This window comes from Carettochelys insculpta, chromosome 2 (assembly GCF_033958435.1).
Source record: "Carettochelys insculpta isolate YL-2023 chromosome 2, ASM3395843v1, whole genome shotgun sequence".
Classification (NCBI taxonomy): domain Eukaryota; kingdom Metazoa; phylum Chordata; order Testudines; family Carettochelyidae; genus Carettochelys; species Carettochelys insculpta.
Genome location: NC_134138.1, coordinates 90148122 through 90175647, shown reverse-complemented (window position 1 = coordinate 90175647; position 27526 = coordinate 90148122). Strand labels below are relative to the sequence as shown.

Below are 27526 nucleotides of genomic sequence, written 5' to 3'. Positions count from 1 at the left end.
TTCTTTTGCCAACTTGTATGCACAGTGAAGAAAATGCTGTAGGGTCTGTAAACGTATAATTAGGCACAGGATCCATCTAAGAAAATCTCTGTACCGACCAGATTTGCTGTATGCAGACATTAATTGGCAGAGCTTACTATCATGTTGAGGCAGGTTCTGATGTCATGTTGCTACATGAGTTTTGTTGGATGTGAACTGTCATCATTTTTGTCCCCTTCCCCCATTATCTTGCAGGTGTTTAAGAACTTTAAAGGACCTAGCTAAGGTGACAGCAGAGTTCCCTAAACTCTTAACTACAACCCTTAATCATGAATGCATTTCAAAAAGGTTAAAAGGAATACAAGAAGGTACAGTACTTACCACATTTATAATACGGAATATATGATGTTTGTTTTTGAATCCTTTTGTCTTAAACATACACTTTTTAAAAATGTGTGTTTTGAGAAATAGCATCTGTAAGAAGCTGTTTTATTTCTTACCTGTTGTAATGCACTTATTCCAAACCCTAGCAAAATACCTTTACAAATTAATTGATTTCTTAAATGAAAAATATTCACTAAAAAGGCTTATCAGTGTTGCCAAATGCTTTCTTTTCTGTATATCAAAGTAGCTCCAAATTCATTATTTTGCCATCCGTTGCTTGATGTTTGACCTCATAACTCTGTAAGTTCCCAAACTTTGCTAGTTAAATGATTGCATAGGAAGTTGTGTGCATATATCATGTGCATACGTTTTTTTTTCTGCCATCCCAAAAGTGTTAAAACAGTTTGGGTAGAGGATATGAATCCTCTGGTTGAACTTCACAGTTTATGAAAATAAATGTCTATTTCCAACTGAGAGCTTCCCTGTAGTGTTTTCTGATGCTGCTGTGATTGGGAGAGGCTTGACTTATTTAAAATAGGACACAGGACTCCTATAGTTTCTTGTTGTATTTAAATGACCTGGTATTTCCAGGAGGCCAAATATCTATTCCTGTTTTATGACCTGTTATATCCTTGGGGCAGGGTTACACTGAGGCCCTATAGAACAAGAGGGTCATTGCCACAGTGCAGGTCCTAATTGTTGCTTCATGGTAACCACACATACCAAAACCTGCTCGCTGTAACATTGTGGCTGGGAACATCTGGAACATAGTAGTAGTCTGAGAAGGAAAAAACGCCTCTTGCGTTTAGTTTCACCAGGTGCTAGAAGGAAGCAACATTAGACTTTTTTTGATATGGGAAGCAAATTCTGTGGCCCCTGAAGTTAGGCGACAACAATTGAAGAGGTCAAAGGACAGCTGAGTGGGGTCAATGAGACACTATGGGGTGTATTTTGTTACTTAGTAAAAGGAGCAGCATCCTAAAACCTTAAAGGATTCTCTTGAAAAATCTATGTTGTGAAAAGGGTTTATGAGTCTGATGGCAAAAAGTACTGATTTATCTATGGAATGCTTGCTTTTGTCTAAAGGAAAGGATAATCCTTGCCAAATGTTGTTAGCGATCACAGTGCAGTCACTACAAGTTTGAAAGGGCTGTTTTTAAATGTACTTTGACAAGCAAAATAATTGAGAAGGCTAAAAGAAAAAAAATCATTTATACATTTAGGATTTCTGTTCCTTAGAGAGAGTTCTTAGCCTCTGCAACGTTTTTTTGTGTTTCTTTTAGGAGGAAAATCTTAAATTACCAGCATGTAGTACTGTCTAAAGTGTAGATGATTTTAGTCCATTAATATTTGTTCAGTGAATGTTTAAGCATGTCTGATGTAGACTTTCATTTGTTTGTTTAATTTGTTCTTTGGAAAAAAAACAAAAAAGAGAGAAATTTTTGACTAAGGAATGCTTATAATTTATTTGGCATAATCTTTTTTTTATTATCCATAAGTAATTAATTCTCAACACTTTTTTCACTGAAGTAGATAGGAAATCAGTGTCAGAATCAAGACCTTATAAAAGAGAAGAAATATAGTAAATGTTACTCTCTTCCTAGGGAACGGGGTGGAGGAGGGAGCATGCGTGTGATAGAAAAGGGTTTTGCCATAGCTCACAAATCCAAGGTCTCAGATTGTGACCCTGCCATCTCATACAAGCAATCATAGTCACAGTAGGAAGAAAGAGACGCTCATGAGATGATGGTTTTTCTGTTTTAACGGCTCTAATGTGTTGATCTTTTCAAAAATACAAAGGAGAGAGTAGAAATGAAATCTGTGTATCTGTGAAATAACAGGAATTGAAAATAGATATAGGGATATACAGAAAAAAGAGATCTTTTCTTGTGAACCATGCTTGCCCAAAGGGTTTAATTATTAGCTCTTTAAAAAGTAATGTATATAGATACTTGCCACGATTTATGTCAAGGTTAAGGCACCTTTAAACATATATCTTGGAAATGGGTAAATCTACTAAAATACAAATTGCCTTTAAACGCAATCCCTGTTTAAATAACACTTAAGTTTTGCTTCAAAACAGGCACATGCTTCTAAATGTTCTTCATATCCCATTCTAAACTCATCAGGAGACAATGAGGTGTATGTCAGAGGAACGTTCAAGGAGAGGCACAGGAAGTTAGAACATCAGCTTTCACTGTGATTTTCCAGGCTTACAGCAATTAGTGTTGTATTTCTGTACAATAAAATAATTATGAAAAACTAGCCTATAGTGAAAAGATTAAAAAAAAAAAGTTAGTGTGGGCTGGATTTTGATATAGAATCCAGATGGACCTGACTCTTTTCCAAGCTTGTACCTGTGTCTGTAAACATAAAGCAAGAATCTTATTAATACATGTATAGGAAATTGTTAGGGCTTAGTTTGAGAGAGGCTATGTCTAGACTAGAAGCATCTACCTACGGAAGTTCCTGTCGGAAGATATGTTCCAACAAAACTTCTGTCGACAGATCATATCTGCACATAAAAGCAGATCATCTTTTGACCCAGTCTGCTGACAAAAGGGCACTCTGGGGCATCTACACGGCTTTTTTGTCTACAGTTTCTGTAGATGGCTGTAGTTTCAAAATAACTTTGCTGTGTAGACATGACCCATATAGACCTCTGTAAAATACTTACCTGCTTATGAAAATTGTTCCATAACTAATAAGGCATTAATTCTCCTTTTTTTTTTAAACTGAGTTTTGACCGGCTAGGCAGAGTTTTACAGGTAGCATTTATGTTGTGTTGTGTAAATATGCGAGGTGAAGTGGGAAGAGATGTATTTTCTTCCTGTTGGATGCTGACAGTTAACGGAGGCTTTATTTGTATGAATCAAAAGTGTGAAAGTAAGAATTCTGACTATGTAGTATTCGGAAATTTTATTTTATTGTTTGTTGCCGGGGGCATGGGGGAATAAATGGGGGATACACAGCAAAATGTCTCAATTAAATAGTTTTAGTCCAGTACAGTTTCCTCGTCCTCTCAGCCACATAATCACTAGTTAGTGTAGTGAATGGTGACTATTAGTAATAGGAACAATACAACATTTGAGACTGTTTGTTTGTTTGTTTATTCCTATGTTACATAAATTTGTTTGGTTAGCTTTTTAGTTAAAAACTGTTTTTCTCCCTATTGTGAACCACTCAATGGCATTTTATAGTTTAGAAAACAAATACAGATCTTGAAGATAGTTGCTTGTCTTGGGTTTGCCGAGATGGCCTTAGCGAAGAAAGGTAGCACAAATGCAGATAGCTGCTCTTTTTAAGAAGCTTCCCTGTAATTACTTTATTTACTAAATTACTGTAATTTAGTTTTGTTCTGTTGGGTTGCCTCTGTGTTGGAAAAACTGGTCTCTTGTGACACCTTGGAAGGTCACACAGTGCCTATTAGTGATTTGCATCTTTGATCTCTCCCAGCCTCTGATAGTTAGATATTCTTGACAGATATTTGTTTATTTTACAGAAGAATTTCTGGTATTTCTGTGTAAAGAGAAAGTAAAGACTCAGCCTTGACACATGATAAATGCATATTACATAGGGGAATAAATAAAAAAGCCATTAGGAAGAAATCCTTAAGTCATTGAGCATTTTATGATCATTTCCACCAGAAAGTAACGAGAGAAGGATTTGTTCGATGGAAATGAACCACATGGCAGCAATTGTGAAACAGCTTAAGCATGTTTCACAGAAAATAGCTTATATAACATTAACCTTGACATAGTTTTTAGTTCAGTGTTTTTTAAGATCACTGTATACCCATATTTTCTTTGTTTGCTTTACTTGTGGTTGGTCTGATGAAGTGGGTCTGTCCCACAAAAGCTCATCACTGAATAAATCATTTTGTTAGTGTTTAAAGTGCTACATTTCTGCTGCTTTGTTTTGTTAGAATACAGACTAACACAGCTATCTCTCCTGTTACTTGTGCATTGTTTTTGGCAATGAAATGGCAATGAAACACATGTCCAATAACTTTATTTTATTGTTTTGAGCAACGGCAGAATGTGTTTAAAGAAGTGTGATTTGTTAATAGGCCTGTTGACTGCAGAAGACTGTAGTGGGGTTTCACATACTAAAAGTAAGAACAAAGTGTACTTGTTCAGTTCATTTTTAAATGAACAGTTTTTTGAAGAAATTTGATGTTTTTGCATTTGAAAAGAATTGTCCCTGAACACTTTTTCTATATGTAAGCGGTTGAGGATCTAGTTAGAACTGAATTTATAAATATTCTGACACAAACGTTTAGCCAAAGGTCAGTTTTTCATCCATCAGTAATATCTTTTTGAAGCCTGATTAAAAACAAGGTGGAAAGTACTTATCAGCATTGGATTGTTTTTACACTAGGCAGTAAGAAATTGCCTACTTTTATCCATGCCTTTTAGACATGGTAATTTGATTTATCTGAGCCGTTTGTAATTTTTTTTTTCATCTAAAGAATTATTTTTTGAGCTTTGGTTCTGTTCAGTTTCCTTTTTCAAGGGGAAACATAAGAGAACAAACCTCGATGTGTGTTTTTGGTAAAATTACACAATTCACAGAGGAAGACGAGGTGTAAGAGCCAATGTGTCAGGTCATTAGGTGCAATATGGCCAATTTGTGCCAATTTGGTCCACTTTGACCAAAAAATTATCCAATTCTTCATAGGAGAACAAGTAACACCAGAGCGAGGGTGATGCTGAAGTGGCACAAAGCCTGAGGCAGGAACTCGTGCTCCTACTTGCAACGCTGTATCTGTTGCCAGAGTGGAACAGTAAAGAAGGTGTGCTTAGAAAAGAATTAGTGTGGTTGAACTACCACTACTCCTGCTGATCCTGAGATGCATTTTTTTTTTTGCGGCCCTTACAGACCAGCCTAAGTCTGTAACGTATGATATGTCTACATTGTATGCCATGGGCAGCAGCATATAGGGTATGTATAGCTACATGCTGCAGTGAAAAGTGAGTTGCCTGCACACATGATGTATATAGCTCCATGTGGCTGTGAAAGGCTCTGGCGGATGAGAGTTGGCAGGGCTCCAGCACCTCCCTGCCCTCAGTAAGTTTTCCTCACCGCGGTGAGCTACTGGAGCAGTTCTCTGCTGCTGAGAAAGGCACAACCAACAGGCAACTGCAGGAGCTGTTCTCCCCTGCCTTCTCTCAGAGCTTTTCCCTGCTACCTCAGTCTTGTGCTTCTAATGGGAAAGACTCCGCCAGTGGGGAAACAGCAGAACATTTAGTCTGCGCCATGGGCTAGCAACCTTTGTGAGGTGGAGTGCCGAAAATTGACCTTTTAACGTCTCTGTATGGTCCCAGTGCTAGTGATAATTTTTAGAGTCACTAATAGTCCTACTTGCAACAGCTTCATTAATAAATAAGATGCAAAGCTTTATCGTTTAGCTGGTGTTTTGTTAAGCCACAGGCAGCATGACTTAGAGCAAGTTCCCGTCTGCCTTGGGGAGGAGGGGTAGGGCTGAGCTCCTACCTCATGTGCCAATGAAAATTGGCTCATGTGCCACTCTTGGCATCTGTGCTGGGGTTGCTGACCCCAGGTGTACTCTATAGATGAGGAGGCACCGCTTAGTCATGCGTAGACCCATGTGAGTTCTGGCATGTCTTTACGTACCTAAGGAGTGCTTCATTGTGTGTACTACTAGGAGTATGTGAAGTGTAAGTATTCTACCACCTCTTTTTAAGGATTGTGCAGTGTAGACATACCCATAGAATAGCCCTCAGACCAGAGCATAATTATTTTTGGTTGCAACTAGGGAGATTGTTAGCTTTTGGGGAAGAACTTTTTGCATACAAGGACAGATAAACGCTGGATGAGAAGAAGGAAATTGTGAGATCCCTGTCACTGGAAGTTTTAAAAAACAGGTTCAATAACTGCTTGTCAGGCGTGCTCTAGATAGGCTATTCCTGCTTTAATACGGGGACGGACAGGGAGGGAGGGAGGGAGGAAGGAAGGAAGGAAGGCTAAATGACCTCTTGAGGTAATTTCTGTGAATCAGTATAAAATAGCATTTCTTAAACCATGTTCCACGGAACATTGGTGTTCTGTGAACAACTCACGGGTGTGCCATGAGACTCTGACATGTTTTTGATATCATACACTGATGGTATATACTTTCTGTTATTAAAACCAGGTGCAATGTTACTTCCTCATTGCTGTTATACCTGAGTAAATTACTTCATTTACTTTTTGCTGTATATATTGCTGTTTGTTTGTTTGTTTGGTCTGACAAAAATGTGTTTTTTTGTTTTGAAGAAAATTTTCATAGGTGTTCTGCATAAACAATATTATTGTTTGGTGTTCTGTGGTCTCAACACTGGTATAAAATACAGTATGCACATTACTAGCTGCATGCTTTTATTTTATAATGCTTAGTGTAGGCAGTTTCACTGATGGCAGGGTGGCCTACTGGTGCATAGTGGTGCATAGTGGCCTGAGGTGGAGGGCTTTCAGCCCACACCTTAAAAGCTGTAGTATTAGCTTGGGGCATGGCCCCGAGAGTCTAGTTTCTCCTCTGAAGTGTGTGTTGGGGAGTTCCCTGAGATTCTTCCCCTCTGCCTGGGGAAGGGGTTGGAGGTTCTGTTCTCTGGTGGCCAACCTGGTGGTAGCTCTGGCTCAGGCCCTGCACATGTCAGAGCTAGTTCCTGCTTTTGGCTAGTCAGCCCTGAACTGGGCTAACATCTCTCTCTTTATGCTGCCTCCAGGCCTGACACTAGCTGCAGGTGAACTGGGGTGGGGCTAATTGGGCAAAAAGGCTTTGTTTAACCCCTGCCCTGCCTGGCCTTCCACTCACTCTCTTACACTTAATTATTGATTCTGTTATTTCATAGTCAGAATCTTTGAATTAAAATTGAGCAAACCTCAGGAATCTCTTCAGAGCTGGCTCTTTTAAGGGCAACAAAATTTGCTCTAACATTATAAATTTAATTTTACTTTTAAGTTGTGTGACAAGGTAAGGCTGGGAGGGGGTAAGAATGAGAGGGAAAATCAGGGCAGGCAAACAGGCAGAGCGTGAGCAGCTGGGGATGAAGCTGCTGTGGGCCAATTGGGGCCAGCTGGTTCCACCTGAGCCTGCTTCTGAAAGAACCCTTTGCCCAGTAGGTGGGCGGGGAGAGAGGGAGGAAAAAAAAAACAAAAACAAAAAGCAAAAGGAGTTTTTCTAGAGGCACCAAGAGGAGAGAGAGAAGTGCTCAGCTGCAAGGAGCTAAGGTCCCTGCCCAGGAGGTCCTGAGATTTGGTGTCCAGCCAAGCAGGCTGATCACATAGGAGGAGCCAAAAACCAGGAGGGGGAACAGGCAGTGTCTGCTGCTGCCACTGCCTGGAGGTGGTACGGAGCGGGAGGAATCATCTGGGGAAGTAGCCCAGGGAAGAGCTGTGGTGTTCATAATGAGGGGAGCATTCCCCCAGCTCCCACTAGCAGCCACATAGGGTCCCTGGGTCAGAACTCAGAATGAGTGGTTGGGCCCCGGGTTCCTCCCAGACCACCATCTTCCTGCCAACCTTCTCAAGAAGGGTAATGGTATTCTGGCTGTGGGGTTAGTGGACTAAACAGAGGCCCAGAGCCCAGGAGCAAGGCTAGCCTTGCCACAATTGGAAAGTACTTGGTATGTATGTATGTGTGTGTCTTTAAGTTCTTTTTGCAGCACATTGTTTTTGTGCAAACACAAGTACCATCCTTCACTCACCTTGTCTATTGTTTTTGTGCTATGATAGCTTACATAAGTAAACAATTGAAGTTAATATTTTAATTTTCCTTCCTTCTATTGCTGTGCCTTTTTGTGAAGGAAGACTGCATACCATGAATCTTGGAATGTGCTTTATTCCTAAATCATCTCTATGCCATCCAAAGGTGTCTCACCCCTCAGGAATACTCAGCCGGTTGGTTACACTAGCTTTTCATTTTCCTTTTTTGGCATGACAGCAACACGAAGGGGTTAGAATTGGACCAAACTCCTGAAATATGGGCAAAAATTCTCATCTTCTAATATTTCCTGTCCAGGAAATGGAAAGTGCAGAAATTTCACTAGAAGATTCCAAGATAAGTTTTGAAGACTTGAGCAGTTTAGATAAGACTATGAACTGTGTCTAACTTTATGCACAGAGCTCTGTCTAAGCTACATAAAATTACTGCTGAACATAGTGACACAATGAACACAAGCTGGATCCAGTGGATTTCCCACTGCTGTGAACAAGATTTTGCTGTTGAATTTTTTGCCTCTGTTGCTTATCATAGGACAGAGGTGTAGATTATTCTCTGCTGTACTGGACTCTATATGTCTGCATTCATTATAATTGAGTGAGACTCGGCTGACCTTTGCTCAAAAGCATATTGAAAATGAATCCTCAAATGTTAACAAAGCAAGAAAAGACTCTGGTAATGACAGTACTCCTGACCTGTCTCCTCAGTAACCAGGCATTTTCCCAATTGCTAGGGAATAGGCTGGTTACCTCCTTTAGACTTAAAAGCCTCCACTTTTTGCTCTGACCATGGCAAACGATTTCTAACTGTTGTCACTTTTGCTGTATATACTTGTATGGTAAAATGGAGAGAGAACTTAATGGTACCCTACCATAAGAAAGGAAAATGTTTTAAAAAAACAGTCTAGAGCATCAAGTAAATGGAATAGTACTGTATGACTGTAACCATAACATTTCTAGAGATAAGCTAAACAGCATGTTCCAAATAGTATGTTACAGTATAACCAACTTTTTGTCTTTGTTTCCTGTGAGCCTTCTTTTGATGTACAAAATCTGTAAATAGACCCAGAAGCAGCTCAGTGCTTTTTGCCAAGGCAACTTCTTTTCTTTTGAAGGGAAGCTTTTCCTCAGGGTTAGACTAGATCAGATCTTAAGATTACGCTTTTTAGAGAACAGTTATGTTATTAGGCTAATAACCAGGTAAGGACTTTGATATATCCAAGCTAGAGTAGGGAGTTTGCATCAGGCATTGCATTTGTTATCAGATCAATTGTAAAAGTGCTTTAAAAACCCCCTTGCATCATGAAAAAACCCTTCCTCAATTCCTCTTTATAGTCCTTGGGGTCATGACCCACCCAGAGGCTAACCATGTGCATATCTGGTTTATACTGATGACCTGATTTATTTGGTAGCAGGGCCTTCACTTAATGCATGGCTTTACCCGGAAAAGTTATTGAGTGATACCTCACTCTTCTTTTCAATTTCCCTGTGTCTACCTGAGCCCCTTCCTTTTGAATGGGGCATGTTAATGAGCGGGATCAAAAGAAGCTCATGAGGCACCACAATAAATATGCGGAGCCTGATTAGCATAATGGCGGCCACAGTGATTTGAAAGTGCGACTCTTTGAATTGTGTGCTGCCCGTGGAGATGAGACCTTCCAAAAGGACTCACCCAGTTTTTGAAAACCCTTCCTATCTGGTGTTTGGCGGGGGGGGTCCTTTCAGAAGGTCCTGTCTCCATGGGCAGCATGCCATTCGAAAAGCTGCACTTTCGAATCGCCATGGCTGCCATTATGTTAATGAAGCGCTGCATATTCATTGCAGCACCTCATTAGCATCTTTTGATCCCGCTCATTAACATGCCCCTTTCAAAAGGAAGGGGCTCATGTAGACACAGCTTTGATGTCTATGTCTGCTTTTTTCAATTAAATAAGATTTTTTTTAACTGAACTTTATTCCTATTGGCACTGCAGCACCACTACTGTAGAATTTTTTGTGTGTCACTAATGGTGTTGTCTACTAAATTCCATCTCACACCTGTGAAAACCAGTTGAAAGCGTTGGATTGCATAGATCACACAGATGAGATCCTTGCTTTAACTGACAAGGTACTGCTAAGAGTTGAAAGTAAGATGGTCCATACCTATGATGAGCAAGCCACCACCTTGTTTTCCCTGTGTTCTCTGCTGCAGTTTGGAGATGCAGCCCTCAAAAAGTAATCCGTTTCAAATATTGTTGTTAGCTTTAATTTTACCCTTAGTGAAAGACAAGGAAGCTGGAATGGTGAAGGCAAATCATGGATTGTTCCCGTGATTAAACCAGCGTTTCATGGTCATTGATGCCTTGTATTTAAAAAGTTGCCTCATTAGGGAACAGGTGGTGAAATCTCAAACGTGTGTGGCTCTCTGTTTTGTTACAGGACGTCAGTACTGTTATGGGAGCGCAAAGACCCCATCCAATTTTCCTGGGATAGGGGGAGTCTATAAAGGAAGGATGGACTCCACCTAAACCAAAGTGGAACCAGACTGCTGGCATTTACTATTAAAAAGGTCGTAGAGCAGTTTTTAAACTAAGTCATGGGGGGAAAGCCACTTGGTGCAGAGGAGCATGTGGATCGGATAGAAATGTTCTAGGTTTTAGTCAGCAGGAGAGGGTGGAAGACAATAAAATATGGGCTGGATCGGAAGAGAAACAATCTCATGGGGGAAAAAAGTCAGGAAAGGCCAGACAAATACGTTGTGACAAGCTTTTAAACTGCTTATACACAAATGCTAGAAGTCTAAATACAGTCTTCCCCCACCTTACGAGGGTAATTCATTCCTGAAAAACTCCTCTTAGGGCGAATTCTTGTAAGTTGAAAATGTAATTACTGTTAATTCAACGGGAAAAAATGTTATGCATTCCTGAGCCCAAAATTTACACCCATTTACACTAAAACAACACATTTACTTCAATAGTTAACATTAGTTATCATAACACAACCTAACAAGGCTTTTTCCCTTCATTAATTACTCTACAATATGTTTGTTTACCTGCAGAGACAGGGGAACGGAAATCAAAGAGTGCCTGGGAGTGGGGCACAAAGCCGGGTAGCTGCTTGCAGCTGCAGAGGTAGGGCCAGTGGTAGGGGGTGGACAGGGCAGAGCAGAGCAGAGCATGGGGAGGCACGGGGAGGCAGCCCCACCTGAGAGCAGCTTAGGTTAAGCAGGAAGGGGGTGGTGTCAGGGGCTGGCCACGCAGGGAGCTAGGCAGGCACAGGAGGCCCCCAGTTGGCAAGGGGCGATGCCTCGCTTGTGTGGGGCTGCGTGGCAGAGAGGCCCGCCAGCAGCATCCAAGGCGCTAAATGCAAAGGAACTTCACAGGCAGCAAGTGGCACCCAAGGCACAGTTGAGCAGGGTGGGCAGCTGTGGCCCCCTAGCCGCCCAGGGAGCGAGCAACAGGGGTGGGGTTGGGATGGGCTGCGTGCCCAGCAGCCATGTCTTGCGGGAGCAGCTGGGAGCCCGCGGCCACCGGCTGGGCTGGGGCGTGCTGCTGCTGCAGAGCTGAGACAGAGACTCAGACCAGCTACAGGTAAAGGCTGGGCCAGGGACTCTGGGAAACAGCCACCGGGTGCTGCAGAGAGACGCCCCAGGCAGGATGCAGCTGCGGGCAGCCATTGCCTGGAGCCACAGCCTTTCTCCCGCTGCAGGACATCTGTGTCCCACTGAGGTGCACAAAATTGAAATTGGTCCTTGTAAATTTGAGGAAATGACTTGTCAGACGAGGTAGGGGTCTTAAATCAAACTCCTCATAAACCTGAATTCTCATAACCCGAATGGGTGTATTTTGGGGTATGACTGTAATAAGATGGATGAACTAGAGTGCCATGTGTTAGAGAAGGATGTTGATGTAGTAGGCATCACAGAAACCTGGTGGAATCAGGACAGTCATATCAGGGAAGGACAGAACAGGTCATGCAGGTGGGGAGTGGCACTATATGCGAAAGAAAATGTAGAATCAAATGAAGTAAAAATCTTAAATGACTCAAAAGTTTCCATAGAATCTCTATGGATAGAAATTCCATGCTCTAATAAGAACAGAGCAGTAGGGATATACTATTGACCACCTGACCAGGGTAGTGATAATGACTATGAAATGCTAAGGGAGATTAGTGAGGCAATCAAAATAAAAACTCAATAATGAAAGGGGATTTCAGTTATCCCTATATTGACTGAGTACATGTCACCTGAGGATGAGATGTGGAGATAAAATTTCTGGATGCCTTAAGTGACTGATTCTTGGAGTAGCTAGTACAGGAACCTACAAGGGGAGAGGCAATTTTTGATTTAGTTCTGAGTGGAGTGCAGGATCTGGTCCAAGAAGTAACTAACAGGACTGCTTGGAAATAGTGACCATAATATAATAACGTTTAACATTCCTTTGGTGGGAGGAACATCTCAACAATTCAATACTGTGGCATTTAATTTCAGAAAGGGGAACTATGCAAAAATGAGGAGGTTACTTAAACGGAAATTAAAAGGTACAGTGACTAAAGTAAAATCCCTGCAAGCTGCATGGAAACTTTTCAAAGACACCGTAATAGAGGTCCAATTTAAATTTATACCCCAAATTTAAAAAACATAGCAAAAGACCCAACAAAGAAGTATAATGGCTTAACAAACATGTAAAAAAAGCAGTGAGAGACAAAAAGGCATCTTTTAAAAAGTGGAAGTCAAATCCTGGTTAGGAAAATAGAAAGGAGCATAAACACTGCCAAAATAAATGTAAAAATGCAGTAAGAAAAGCCAGAAAAAGGGGTTTGAAGAACAGCTAGCCAAAAACTCAAAAAAACAATTAACAAAATGTTTATTAGAAGCAGCAAGCCTTCTTTTATTAGAAGCAGCAAGCAAACCAGTGGGGCCCCTAGAAGATCTACATACAAAACGGGCACTCAGAGATGACAAAGTCATTTCGGAGAAACTCAATGAATTCTTTGCTTTGGTCCTCACAAATGAGGATGTTAGGGAGATTCCCAAACCTGAGCCATCCTTTGTAGGTGACCAATCTGAGGAATTTTCCAAGATTGAGGTGTCTTTAGAGGACGTTTTGGAACTGATTAATCAACTAAACAGTAATAAGTCACTGGAACCAGATGGCATTCACCCAAGAGTTCTGAAAGAACTCAGGTATGAAATTGTGGCATTAACAGTGGTTTGTAGGCTATCCTTTTAATCCACTTCTTTACCCAGTGACTGGAAGACAGCTAATGTAACACCAATGTTTAAAAAGGGCTGTAGAGGCAATCCCAGCAATTACAGATCAGTAAGTCTAATGTCAGTACCAGGCAAATTAGTTGAAACCATAGTCAAGAATAAAATTGTCAGACACATGAAAGAACATAATTTGTTGGGCAAAAGTCAGCATGGTTTCAGTAGAGGGAGACCACATTTTACTAAGCTGTTAGGCTGTGTCTACAGAGGCACAAATCTTCAAAACAGCCATATTTCGAAGATTACTAATGAGGCGCTGAACTGAATATTCAGTGCCTCATTAGCATTAGGACGCTTCCAGCCACGGCGCTTTGAAAGCGTCACTTTCAAAAGCGCGCGGCTCGGGGCGGCTTATTCACTTCAGCGCCTCATTAGTAATCTTCAAAATGGCCATTAGCATGGCCGTTTTGAAGATTTGTACCCCTGTAGACACAGCCTTAGAGTTTTCTGAAGGGGTCAACAAACATGTGGATAAGGGGGATCCAGTAGATATAGTGTATTTGGATTTCCAGAAGGTCTTTGACAAGGTCCCTCACCAAAGGGTCTTACATAATTTAAGTTGTTGTGGGATAAGAGGGAAGATCCTTTCATGGGTAGGAATAAATGGTAAATTTTTAAAATGGAGAGAGGTAACTACTGGTGTTCCCCACGGGTCAGTCCTAGGACCAATCCTATTCAACTTTTTCATAAATGATCTGGAGAAAGGGCTAAACTGAGGGGGCAAAGTTTGCAGATGACACTCAACTGCTGAAGATAGTTAAGACCAAATCAGACTGTGAGGAACTTCAAAAGTATCTCACACAACTGAGTGACTGGGCAACAAAAAGGCAAATGAAGTTTAATGTGGATAAATGTAAAGTAATACACATTGGAAAAAATAACCTCACCTGTACATACACCCTGTGTCTACACGAGCCCCTTCCTTTTGGAGGGGACAAGTTACTGAACCGGTTTGAAAGATGCTAATGAGGCACTGCAATGAATATGCAGTGCCTGATTAGCATAATGGAGGCTGTGGCGATTCGGAAGTGCGGCTTTTCAAATCGTGCGCCACCCATGGAGACGGGACCTTCTGAAAGGACCCCCCCCAGTTTTCGAAAGCCCTTCTTCCTATCTGGTGTTAGGAAGAAGGGGCTTTTGAAAACTGGGGTGGGGGAGTCCTTTTGGAAGGTCCCATCTCTATGGGCGGCGTGCAATTCAAAAAGCCGCACTTTCGAATCGCCGCAGCCACCATTATGCTAATCGGGTGCTGCATATTCATTGCAGTGCCTCATTAGCATATTTTGAACCTGCTCATTAACATGCCCCTTCCGAAAGGAGGGGGCTTGGTTAGACACAGGGACAGTGTGATGGGAGGTAATTTAGTTACAGCTCATCAGGAAAGAGATCTTGGAGTTATCTTGGATAGTTCTCTGAAAACATGCATGCAGTGTGCAATGGCAGTCCAAAAAGCAAATAGGATGTTAGGAATCATTAAAAAGGGATAGAGAACAAGACAGAGAGTATCTTATTGCCCTTTTATAAAAGCATGGTACACCCACATCTTGAATACGGTATACATTTATGGTCATCTCATCTCAAAAAAGATATATTGGCATTAGAAAAGGGTCAAAAAAGGACAACTAAAATGATTAGGGGTTTGGAACGGGTCCCATATGAAGAGAGATTAAAGAGACTATGACTTTTCACCTTAGAAAAAAAGGAGACTAAGGAGGGATGAAATAGCGATATATAAATCTGAGTGATGTGGAGAAGGTGAACAAGGAAAAATTATTTACTTGCTTCCATAATATCAGAACTAGAGGATGCTGGATGAAATTAATGGGCAGCAGATTTAAAACAAATAAAAGGAAGTTCTTCTGCACACAGTCAACCTGTGGAACTCCTGGCTGGAGGAGGCTGTGAAGGCTAGGACTATAAGGCTGTCTCTACACAGGCACAAATCTTCAAAATGGCCATGCTAATGGCCATTTCAAAAATTACTAATGAGGCACTGAACTGAATATTCAGCGCCTCATTACCATTAGAACACGTCCGGCCGCAGGGCTTTGAAAGCTCTGCTTTCGAACGCACACGGCTTGACGTGGCTACAAGGGGGTCCTTTTTTGAAAGGACCCCACACCTTTCGAAATCCCCTTATTGCATTCAGCTGAGCGGAATAAAGGGATTTCGAAACATGCGGGGTCCTTTCGAAAAGGACCCCCGTGTAGCTGCGCTGAGCCGCATGCGTTCGAAAGTGGCGCTTTTGAACTGCCACAGCTGGAAGCTTCCTAATGCTAATGAGGCACTGAATATTCAGTTCAGCTCCTCATTAGTAATCTTCGAAATGGCCATGCTAATGGCCATTTTGAAGAGTTGTTGCCTGTGTAGACACAGCCTAACTGTGTTGTGAAAAGCGCTAGATAAATTCATGGAAGTTAGGTTCATTAATGGCTATTAGCCAGGATGGGTAAGGAATGGTGTCCCTAGACTCTGTTTGTCAGAAGCTGGAGATGGATGACAGGCAGGAGATCTCTTGATCGTTACCTGTTCAGGCCACTCCCTCTGGGGCACCTAGTATTTGCTACTGTCAGCAGACAGGATACTGGGCTGGATGGATCTTTAGTCTGTCCCAGTACGGCTGTTCTTATGCTCTTATGACTGCTAGTGCAGAGACTGAGGGTGTGTCTACACAGCAGCCTTATTTTGAAATAAACTATTCTGGAAGAGCTGTTCCAGAATAGTTTATTTCAAAATAATGCTGCTACGTACAAAATGCATTTCAAAATAGCACTTAGCTATTTCAAAATTCTGTATGCATAGAGCCTATTTTTAAATAGCACCATTGGACACACTGTGGCTTATTTCAAAATAGGCACTCTTCCTTGTGCAATTATGTTTACTAATTTCAAAATAAGCCAACTGCTATTCTGAAATTATTTTGAAATAGTGGTTGCATTGTGTAGATGCTGTGGTAGTTACTTGGAAATAAAGGCTGTTATTTCAAAATAACTTGGCTGTGCAGACCTACCCTAAGATAAATCTTTCTTCTGCCTGCAAGTGCGGTGAAGTTTTTGGCCACTGAATGTCACTATTATGTGTGAGAGATTTTTTTTCATTCATTCATTGTTGTGCTTTTGGCACTCTCTTGTGCTGGTACGTTTCAAGGACCTCCTTTGTGTTTCAGACAGCAAACAGACTCATAGGCTGTGTCTACACTAAACACAAATTTCAAAAGGGGGAATGTCGAAAATCTAAACTGAAACAAGGGATTTTGAAATAATGCAGCCACACACACAAAGTGGATGTTGTACTGATCTGCCGTTTCGAAAGAGTCCCCTAGTCTTTTGAAGGGGAGTGCCCACACAGCAACGTGAACCCTTTCGAAAGAACAAGCCAGGAAACACCACGCATGGGATCACATGGCCGACAAGCCCTTCCAGGTTCTGCAGCCAGCGGCTCCCTGAAAAGGCCCCTCCCAAACACACACCACCCTGCACAGAGCACTGCAGAGCAGCTGACAGCACTGCGGGGACCGCGGTCTGGGAAAGTTGCTGTGCCTGGAGCACCAGCAGCTGCACAAGGCTGACACCTCCACCAACACTGGGGCCCAGATGGCCATGGTCATCTTGACCATGGTGGAGCCCTGTGGCCTGTGAACCCCCCCAACTGGGGTCCTGCAGACCCTGGCCACAGGGCATCTGCCGCATCCAGTTCCCTGTCCCCTGTGGCACCTCTGGAGCCACCCCAGCAGTGAGGACTGGTGGGAGAAGCCAGTGAGATGATGAAAGTTGGCTCCATAACTTCTGAATGTCAAAGCAGACATTCATGGAGCTGTGCCAGTGGCTCACACCTGCACTGCAGCATGTGGACACCTGCATGCAGCCTGCACTCCCAGTTGAGAAATGCATGGGGATTGTGCAGTGGAAGTGGGCCACCCCAGACAGCCACTGTTTGGTGGGACACCAATTTGGGGTAGGTAAGGCCACTGTTGGAGCTGGCCTCCTGGAGCTAAGCCTGGCTGGGACCCCAAACCCAATCCAGGCAGAGGGAAGTGGGAAGGGGGGCCCTGGAAGGGAAGGGTTGAGCGGGCCTTAAGGGGAGGGGCATGGAGGGCTACGAGGCTCCCCGACGTGCAGGCTCACAATGCCCCCCCCACACACACAGGTGGTCCAGGTGATGAACCGTGAGATCCTGCGGAGGGCCATCCGCCTCGGGGACCTGGAGGGTGCCATGGCAGGATTTGAGGCTATTGGGTTTCCCAACTGCTTTGGGCCCCTTGATCGCACCCATGTAGCGGCCTGCGACCTGGACTACGGCATGGTCCGCTATATAAACTGCAAGGGGTACCACTGCTTGGTGCTGCAAGCCCTCATTGATGCCTGGGACCAGTTCGGCAACATCTGTGTGGGCTGGTCTGAACGAGCCCCTGATTACTGGGTATTCCAGAACTACTGGCTGGGGCACCTCGTGGAGGAGGGCACGAATGTCCCTGCCCAGGAGTTCTCCATGGCGGACACCACGATGCCACCACGCATAGTGGCCGACAGGGTGTACCCATTGCAGCTATGACTGATTCGCCCCTACACAGGGTGCACCACCACAAGCCACGATGCTTTTAATCACCTCCTCAATCAAGCCTGCAATACTGTGGAGCGAGCTTCTGGACGCCTAAAGGGGCGCTTCTGATGCCTGAACAAGCAGCTGGACGTCAGCCTGCCCAACGTCCCTAAGGTGGATGCAGCCTCTTGTGCTCTGCACAACATAGTTGAGGGCATGCATGAGCGTTTCATGCAGGGGTGGGCAGCCGACAGTGGCCCCAGGTAAGAGCAGCCACCCGTGGCTCCGTGCTGCCAGGGATGGGGTTAGGATCTGGGAGGTCTTCAGCTGGGAGCCTCACTGACCTTCCCCCGGCACCCTCTGGCCCCCACACACCCTGCATCACAGCCCCTCATACACCCACCGCGCATCACAGCCTGTGCATACACACGGGATACTGGGGTGCACAACACAACAGTTTATTGAACCACTTAACCAATACACACATGTAAATAAACTGCGCATGAACAAAAAGTGGTGTGGGGTTGTCATAAGTGGGGGAGAAATATGGGGGCAAATGGGGGAGAACTATGTACAAGGGGTGGGGCCACACCCCTGTAGATGAGGCCATTGGCATGTGGGGGCCTAGTTCTCCACAGGGGTGGAGGGGTGGGACTCTCGCCGAGTGCATGGTTGGGGCCCTGTTGGGGCTGGGGCAACAGGGAGATAGGATTGGGCAGGTGGTGGGGGGGTGGGAGGGGCTGGGGGTGGCAAAGGGGGCAGACTCCCCCTGGCCAGCACTGGTGATGAGCCAGGAGCCCAGTGAGACTCGGGCGGCCAGGGAGTATGTGGCTGGTATAAGGGTGGTGAGTTTTGGAGCAGCAGGGGTGGGGACGGGGGTGGAAGGATAGGGCAGAAGGTGGGGTGGCAGGTGGCAGGCAGTGGGACAAGATGCTGGAGGGTCACAGCACCCCCAGACTTGCTGCTGCCAGACCCTGTCCTTCCACTGCCCCTGGAGCCACTCCAGGAGGATGGCTGTCTGCTCCCAGATTGCAGCAGTGTGGGGTGCTGCAGCCTCCTCTGGGTCAAAGTGATGGTGATGGCTGGGGCTGTGCGGGCTCCTCTAAGGCTGTGCGGGCTCCTCTAAGGCTGTGCAGGCAGTGGCCTTGGGGGGGTGGGATCAGGGATTTCCCAGCCCCATTGGATGGTGGGGCTGGTGTGCTGGCGGCTGGGATTGGACTGGTCCAGCCCTCGGAGGATGAGGCTGTGGAGACACAAGGGGGAGAGGAGCCACGCGTCAGTGCTGCTGCCTGGCCCTGGGGGACCCCTGGCCTTCCATCCCCCCAACTGTCCCCCGATGCAGCATCCGCTCATCTGACCCTGGGGGTTCTGTGTGGCCACTGGGGCTGCAGCCATGGGGCGCTCGCTGGCTGCAGTCCAGCTCCTGCATTCCTTTCCACTCGGGAGGTCAGGGAGCTGTCCATGGGTGCTGGATGCCACCACACCTGGCTCTGGCATGTGGCTGGGAGATGCAGGACAGGGCACCCTTCCCTGGCTGCCCAATCCACCTGTTACATACCTGGGGCTCCGGAGAACACATGTGGGCACATCGGTCTCAAGGGAGCCTGGCTGGAGGTATCTGATCTGACCCTGATGATGAGGGAACCATCGTCCTCTGAGCTTCTCCCTGGTTCCACCGCCCTGGTCTGGCCTGATGGTCCTGACATGTCGTGCAGGTCTGCGTTGGGGTCTGGGTTGGGACCGGCCATCTTGACCACGGCTGCTGGCTCAGGGGTGCCCTTCGGGCCGAGGAGCTGGTCCAGCTCTCACAGTGTGAACATCTTGGGGAAGCCCCTGCCCTGATCTCCTGCACACATCCCTGGCCCGGCTATAGGCCTGCCTCAGCTCTTTTACTTTTGAGCGCAGTTGAGCGGCTGTGCGCCAGGGGTGGCCCCACTTCCGCAGCTCTAGTGACAGCCATTTGAAGGCCCTGCGTTCTGGGGCTGCCCAATGTTTCCTGCACAGGGTTTCCAGGGCCATGCATCTTTAAGAGGCTGTCTACGGAAACCACTGAGCTCCACTAGAGCTTGTCTGCACTCCTTGTGGCTGCTGCCATGGAGGACCCACTATTTTGAAATAGGGGCCCCGCAGCATCTACACGTGCCCTATTTCAAAATTGGTTTTCAAAAGGGGACACTTCCTGAAATCGGATGGGAAGAGCAATTTCAAAACGCGCACCCCTTTTCACTGAAAAAAATTGTGAAAGAGGCCAGTACACCTGTGGACGCTCCACAGCCTCTTCCGTAATTGGACCCCCTTTCAAAATTGATTTCGAAACACAGGGATAGGGTAGATGCATCCATAGTGCTATAGGATCTGGAGCGCCAATGCTGTAGCCATGTATACCCATTGTAAGTGTAAAATGTGTCTGAGGGAAAAAGGAATTTCTCCAATGTATGGATTAACTTGACTTGTATCACTACTCCTAGGGACGGTATTTGTGCTAATATTTTATCATATAGGGATATTAATGTCCAGCTTGCAGGAGGAGAATTTGTTCTTCCTGGAAATCTTAGAAATCCTGGAAATTCCTGCTATATGAAGACCTTTCTACAGTTCACCAAACCACTTTAAAGAAAACCATCTGTGAGCTCTTATTAATAAAAAGTTGCTCATTTGGTTCTCCCATTTCTGTCTCCCTCAGCTTTATTATGTCCTAGGTATGACCAATAGTACTATTTTCTTCTTCTCTCATGTCTGACCCTTGTCTTGTCTATCATTTGCTCTTTTCCCCAAATTTGTTTTCTTAAGCTTTTTATCATAGGTAGCTTTCCCCTCCTTTTTCAAGTTAAAATCCACTTGGCTATAATGCTATAATAAGATCAGGATGACTGAAAGGACAGATGGTTTTCCATCCCTTCCCCCCACCCCAGTCTCCCTTTCATTGCAGCTACTACCTCAATTTATCCTTGTATTCAGTGGAATAGAAAGAGCACTGTACAGGAGACCTGAAGGAAACTCTTTAGCCGCCTTCTAAAAAGGTGTAGTACGTAATCATTACCTGGGGGACAGTGCTGCTGGGACAGAAGAACTTTTTTGGAAAGAAGTACTCTCAAGAATGACAGAAACTGAGAGGTGGAGATGAATCCAGACTTCAGAGGATGTGAGGAAATGCAGCGCTTTTATGACTGAATCTTACTACAGGCAGTGGATATAAGATTTGAGGCAACTATAACAAAAAAAGTATTTCTACAAAACCTTTGGCATTCAGGAGCATTATTTCATGAGCTAGCCAGGGTGTAGGGAGCTTCCAGGCCTGTAAGGCGTTGTCCTTGCCCAATGACAGTTCTTGGTCTGCTCTAGATCATAGGCTATCACAATAAATTTTTGGTGGCCTCAGAATGCTGGTGGCCATTTTGACAATTTTTCTTAAAATTCCTTATTAATTTTAGGAAAACAATATGCACATACGCGTGTACAGATCATTATAATGTGTTTGGTTTTTTTTCAGATTCAGTACAGGTTGAACCGCTCTAGTTTGGTACCCTCAGGAGCTGACCAGTGCCAAATGAGAGAATTTTCCAAACCATGGGAGGTCAATATTGTCTAGCACGTTACCAAAGCTTCCACTGCTTACTGAGCTTTTAGATGACTTCTAAGGGTAAATTACAGCTAATAAGAGTTCAGAACAGTGGGAGCCAGGACTGGTCATTGTAAAGAAACTTGATGGGTCCACAGGAAGCTTGGCCACGCCCATGATAAGTGGTTATCTGGCTAACTAAAATCATGCCAGATTATGGATGTTGCTGGCCAAGAGACTTCCAGAGGTTCAACCTGTAATAAAAGTAATGTACACGTATCTCTTCTTTACTGGACTTATGTGCAACAGAAACATCTTTTTCCCCTCCATTGCTCTGAGTCCCCCCACTACATCACATGCATACCCCCAAGCTTCCTTCTGCTCCCTCAAGCCCTAGGTACACCCCATTCCTTGCTTTTCCGTTTCTGTCTCCTGTGGGCAGCCACCTAGAAGACCGGCCCGGCCAGAGCCTGCCACCACAGCCCTGGGTGTTGCCACCCATGAGAAAGTGGGTTGGGAACTCATCAGTCACTTGCAGAGTGTGAGGTTCCTGCCTCATTGCAAACACCAGCCACAAGTTTCTGCAGGAGTGCTGGCTGGAGGACCCAGGAGGCAGTGCAGTGCACCAGTTCTTTGCCGGTGGTGCCAGCACACTTTAAAGCAGCACATCCAGGGGCAGCAGCCAGGGCCTGCAGGGCAAGTAACCCTTTGCCCCCACCTTCTCCACAAAGGAGGCTCTTGGAGCTATAGAAAATCTGTTAGTGACTGCATGGCCATTTCTACACAGGCCACTTTCTTCGAAAGTGGCATGGTAATACATGACCCGAAATATGCTAATGAGGTGCAGATGCAAATTCCCCATGCCTCATTAGCATACAGTCACGTGATTTGGAGTCTGAAAGACCATTCTTCCGGACTCCAAAATGCCGTGTAGAAGAGCGGCCCTGGGGGAGCTTCCGGAAGGAAGTCCTTCTTCCAGACGCCCCTTGTTCTCGAAAATTTTTGGGAAGAAGGGGCCTCTGGAAGAAGGACTTCCTTCCAGAAGCTCCCCCGTGGGCCGCACTTCTAAACGGCATTTTGGAGTCCAGAAGAATGGTCTTCCGTACTCCAAATCACGTGAGCGTATGCTAATGAGATGTGGGGAATTTGCATCTGCACCTTATTAGCATATTTTGGGTCGTGTATTACCATGCTACTTTCGAAGAAAGTGGCCTGTGTAGAAACGGCCCATGTGGTCACCGTGGTCATATGTGTGAAATGCTGGTTTAGTGGCTCCAACAGGAGCTTGACTGAACTGCCTGGCTTGTCTAAATAATAGCATAAAATTCATGAGTTCATGAAATGTATCTCCTGCATATATGAGTAGTCCATAATATTTCTTAAAATGACAGCTAGGATTCTAGAACTTGGTTTTGTGGCAAATGGTGAATTCTACGGTATGTTCCGTAGCTGCAGAATTGGGACACACCTGAGCTCTGTATATTAACATCTATCTTCAACAGGGAGCCTTAAGGGTCTTGTACATCTGTATCTCAGAAACACGTTGCAAAGGCATCTGTTTTATATTTTTCTATAGCGGATGCTTGTCTTCCTTATCCCTTACTCATACTGTGTGTTCTTTCCATGCTAATGTGTCAATCATCCTGATTTTGAGCCACCTACCCAAACATTCTTCTCCATTTCATTACTCTGGTATAAGCCAGCTAGTCCAGCATCTTGCTTCTTGTCTAGGGCTGTAGCTAGGATTGTACAGCGTCCAAGTGAAATGAAGAACTGCCCTTGATGGCCCTCAAGGGCGTTGTTTCTCTGCAGCAACATTTTCAATCAGATACGGGGATGGGATTGTGTTTCTGTAGCAGCATTTTAAATCAGGAATGTGTCCTGACAACCAGACCTTCATTGCTCCTTTCTCACTTCCTTGCCCCAAATCCTGCTATTTTATCCTTCTCTCATCTCTTTACTACACCTTCCTCTCCCCTAGTTGTTGTTTATCTGGAAATATGGCAAATCTTCATTCTTTTTTCATTCCCTGGATACAGTCTGATCTTTGCCTTCTTAGTCTTCCTGTTTTAAACAAAAAAAAGCCAAAAAAGACCTCTGAAGCAAGTATCTCACATTCACTCCAGGAACAGTCCACACAGTTACTAGTTCTGTGCTCTTGTTTTACTTCTCTGTGTCAAGCAAGCTCATATCCCTATAACTCTTCAGCATCATTTTCTCCTGCTAGCGGAGGTGAGCTGGGACCAGGGCTAGACCCTGTTTTTTCATAAATCTGTGTTACGCACCTCTCATAGAGCTGGAAGAGACCTCAGGAGATCATCAAGTCCATCCCCTACCCTTTTGGCAGGGCCAAGCACCATCCCTGGCAGATTTTTTTTGTTAATCTATTTGGGCCAGACCTCTAAATCGTCTGCCTCAAGGTTTGAGCTCACAACCCTAGGTTTAGCAGGCCCATGCTCAAACAACTGAGTAATTTGCCAACAAATGTTGAGTGCTTGAGAATAAGGGAGGGAGAAGCTCAGAGGTGCTGCTATTACCTCCTACAGGTAGAGAAGAGCAACCTTTTTTAAAAAAAAATTGCTATTGCTACTCATTATTATTTGTGACAGTGTTGTGGTCCAATCCCTGTAAATTACTAAGCTATGCTCTATAAATTACCCAATCATTATTTAAGGGGAAAAAATAAATTTCCTGATAGAACCATGCATTATGAAACACAAAATTATTGGTGTCGTGAATCACTCATATACATCTCAGAGCTGGAAGGAAGTTATTGAGTCCAGTATCCTGCCCAGGTTTTCTCCCCCACCATTTGTCCTAGATGGCTCCCCTCAAGGATTGAGCACATAACTCTGGCTGCAGTAAGCCAATGCGCAAACCACTGAGCTATCCACACCCAGGTGCTTGGGGTGCTCTTTTCAGGGCACTCAAATACATAACCTAAACTAGGCAAACTGCAAGATGCTGAAGCCTAGGACCTACCCTGACTTCCATTCCTTTTGGAGGCTTCCCTGCTGCTGCTTTTCTGTGGTGCTCTGCTCTTTTAAAATTCACTTGAACCCTAAACAAGGCCCAGTTGTCTTAGTCGCCTCAGGCTTCCTTAAAAAGTCAGCTGCCTTGATGTATTCTTCCTACTCTAAAAGGGATTAACTCCTTGAGAGCTGCCTTTCCCCTTCTATCACAGCAGAGGGGACCCTGGTCTGTATAGCCAACCTCCTGCTATTAGTGCTGTTCAGCCCAGGTTTGTCAGTGGGTGCCGCACTTGGGAAGCTCAATGTACCCTCCACAAAAATGAAAACAACTCCCTCCTCTAACTCACTGCCTTGCAATAACTGGACCATTGTTTTCATGTCATGCAGGTCACAAAGGCCATCATTTATCCACCATTGCACTATAAAGCACAGTGCCCAATCCGCCTTACCTCCTTTCTCTCAAAGAATTAGAAATGCTGCTATGCTTCTATTCCTAACAATATTTTACCATCACCCTCTGTATGCAAGGGGACTGTACAAGAAGACAGCAATCTGGTTGGGCATTTGTGTGGCCCCCCAATCACAGTTTCAAAGCACCTCATGGTCATTTGAATGCATCGATCCCCACAGCATTCCCGTGAAGTAGGGAATTGCTGCTATCCATATATTATGGGTAGAGAGTTGAGGCAGAGATTGAGATTCAGGCCACATCTACACAACGAGGTAAATTTGTTTAAGGCAGTTAGCTTGATAATACCACGTGACTGTCTTCACTGTAAATACCATTAGCTCGATTTAGGGAGCATTAATATCGAGATTACAATATCGCCATTACCTGATGGGTATAGTGTCAAGCTCGAATTCAGAAGTTTGATTAAAGGCCAGAGTGGAAGCACCAGGTCTTAAAATGGAATTTATTAGCTTCCAGAGGTGTCCTGTATGTAACCCACGATGTCCCTCAGTGCTCCACTCTGGCCACTGCTCTCCAGTTAATTAGGTAACAGGAAGACTGAATTTCAAAGCGGGAGCAACAACCCTGGGACTGTGGGCTCATGTTTGTGTGAGAGGCTGAGAAATGTCTTTCTTTCCTTGCTATTAGTGCTGTGAGCGCATCTACCCATTACATATATCCTCAGCACCAAGTTCATGGTTCTGTCTCTACACTTGGTATTATTTTCTGCACTGCCTGGCTCCATCCGCTGTCCCACCACACCATGTGGCAACCAGGCTGTGGTGGGGGTCGTGCTTGCATAAGAGTCCGATAAACTTCTTCGCAGCATTTCACATTTGTGCGTGAACCCCACTTCCTCCCCCACAGGCGCCATGCAGTCAGGGTCTTTCCTGCACTCAGCCACATCATGTGGGTAGCCCCCAACCCAATAAAAGGGCATGCTGGCCATTTAGTGCTGACTATGCTGCCAGGCAGCACTATGTCCTAGCTTGTGCACATTTAGGGCTCCAAGAATAGGAAAGATATTCAGGGGCTTGCAGCCACCAGGGGGAGGTCTCCCTGGGCAACTAAGATACTTGGGGGCTTGCTGCCGCAAGGAGGAATTCTCCCCCAGTGGCTAAGATACTTGGGGATGACCACTTCAACTGCCCCCCCCAACTCCCCTACTCACATAGCATGGGACCACTGGGGCTTGCAGCTGCTGGGGGGAAGTCTTCCCTGGTAGCTGAGATAGTCAGGGGACTACTTCATCAACTTCAACATTCCAGGCGGCTCTGCACCCACAGACCACAGCACCTCTCCAAACCCCGCCAAAAACATTTTCATTGCAGACACCTGCTGGTTTGCTATTTCGGTTATAAAATCTTTTCGCTAATATCTCCTATCAGTCTTCATGCTTTGACCCCCTCAGAAACATGGGGGGAGGGGCTACTTGAGATTCCTATTTCCATTATAAGTTCAATATATGATATTTCACGGCCATCACCCGTGTCGGCAGTAACTGAGTAGTGAAGGGGAAGTCAAAATCTTTTTTCCTAGACTCTTCTATCTTCTTTCTTCTAACTTTGAGAATACAGTCAGGGGTTCCTGTATTAGGGAGTCACTTCCCCGAGCCTTGGGGAAGTGTGGGCAGCTGCAGCTTCCCCAGGGCTCAGGCATCACTGGTAGCTGCTGCTTCCCCGGGGCTCCGGGAGATGGCCAACAGCTGCCGCTTTCCTGGGGCTCCTGGGGAGTGCTGGCAGCTGCTGCCTCCTTCCTGGTTCCCTGGGGCTTGAAGGATCCACCCCACCCAATATTTCCCTGACCCATATTTGGGACAGGGAGTTATGGTTGCCCTAGTTTTAAATTGCTTTACAAGGGAGGTCCCATCATTATACTCATTTTACAGATGAGGAAACTGAGATCAGTGGTTACCTAGCAGGCCAGTAGCCGAGCTAGAAAGGGAACTTCGGTCTCCTGAGCCCCAGTCCTGTGCTGCATCTACTAGGCTACATTGCTTCCTTAGTTACAGAACTAGATGACATCAGAAAGGTGGAAGGGGAGTAAGGTAATGTGGTAGTTTGTTCTGCACTTGTTCCTTTTTTGTCTGATTAAATAAACAGGTGTTCTCTTAGAGTAAGTTTATACTAGGGAAGGAAGTCGATTTCAGATATGCAGTTCTAGCTATGGCATTTGTGCAGCTAGAATTGATGTATCTGAATTGATTTATTTCCCTGGTGAAGACCTAGCCTCTATACTCTCTCATCAGCCTTCCTTACTACACACAATAGAGTGGAGTACAGGGGTCGACCACAGACCCCTGAGAGATCAATTTTTGCCACATATTCACCAGATGCACAAGATCGAACTCTGGAAGATCGATCCTGAACAGGTCTGATCTTCAAGCCCTTAGAATAAAATTCTGCAATAATTCAATCACTGATATCGCCTGTGATTACTGGATGCTGAGCTATCACTGAGCCGGTCACATAGTATACTGTAACATAGTATACTGTGTACTGTGAAGACCCAATCAAATGGTAGAATTATAACTTGTTGTCTTTCTCATTTGTCTGTAAAATCTTACTTGGCTGTACCATTATTTAATGTTTAAATCTGAAGGAGCATATTCAGCCTTTTTAGAGACCAGTGCAGTAGCTCATGGCTGCAAACAAGCCCTCAAGAATGCATCA

At 44.8% G+C, this 27526-nt stretch overlaps 1 protein-coding gene across 1 annotated transcript in view; it reads left to right on the top strand.

Moving 5' to 3' along the window:
• Positions 1-242: 242 nt before the first annotated feature.
• The window catches only part of GREB1L (GREB1 like retinoic acid receptor coactivator), a 142928-nt gene continuing 115644 nt past the window's right edge, over positions 243-27526 (top strand). The window contains exon 1 of the mRNA XM_074985832.1: positions 243-347. The gene's annotated coding sequence lies outside the window, so the exon portion shown is untranslated. The remainder of the gene's footprint in view (positions 348-27526) is intronic.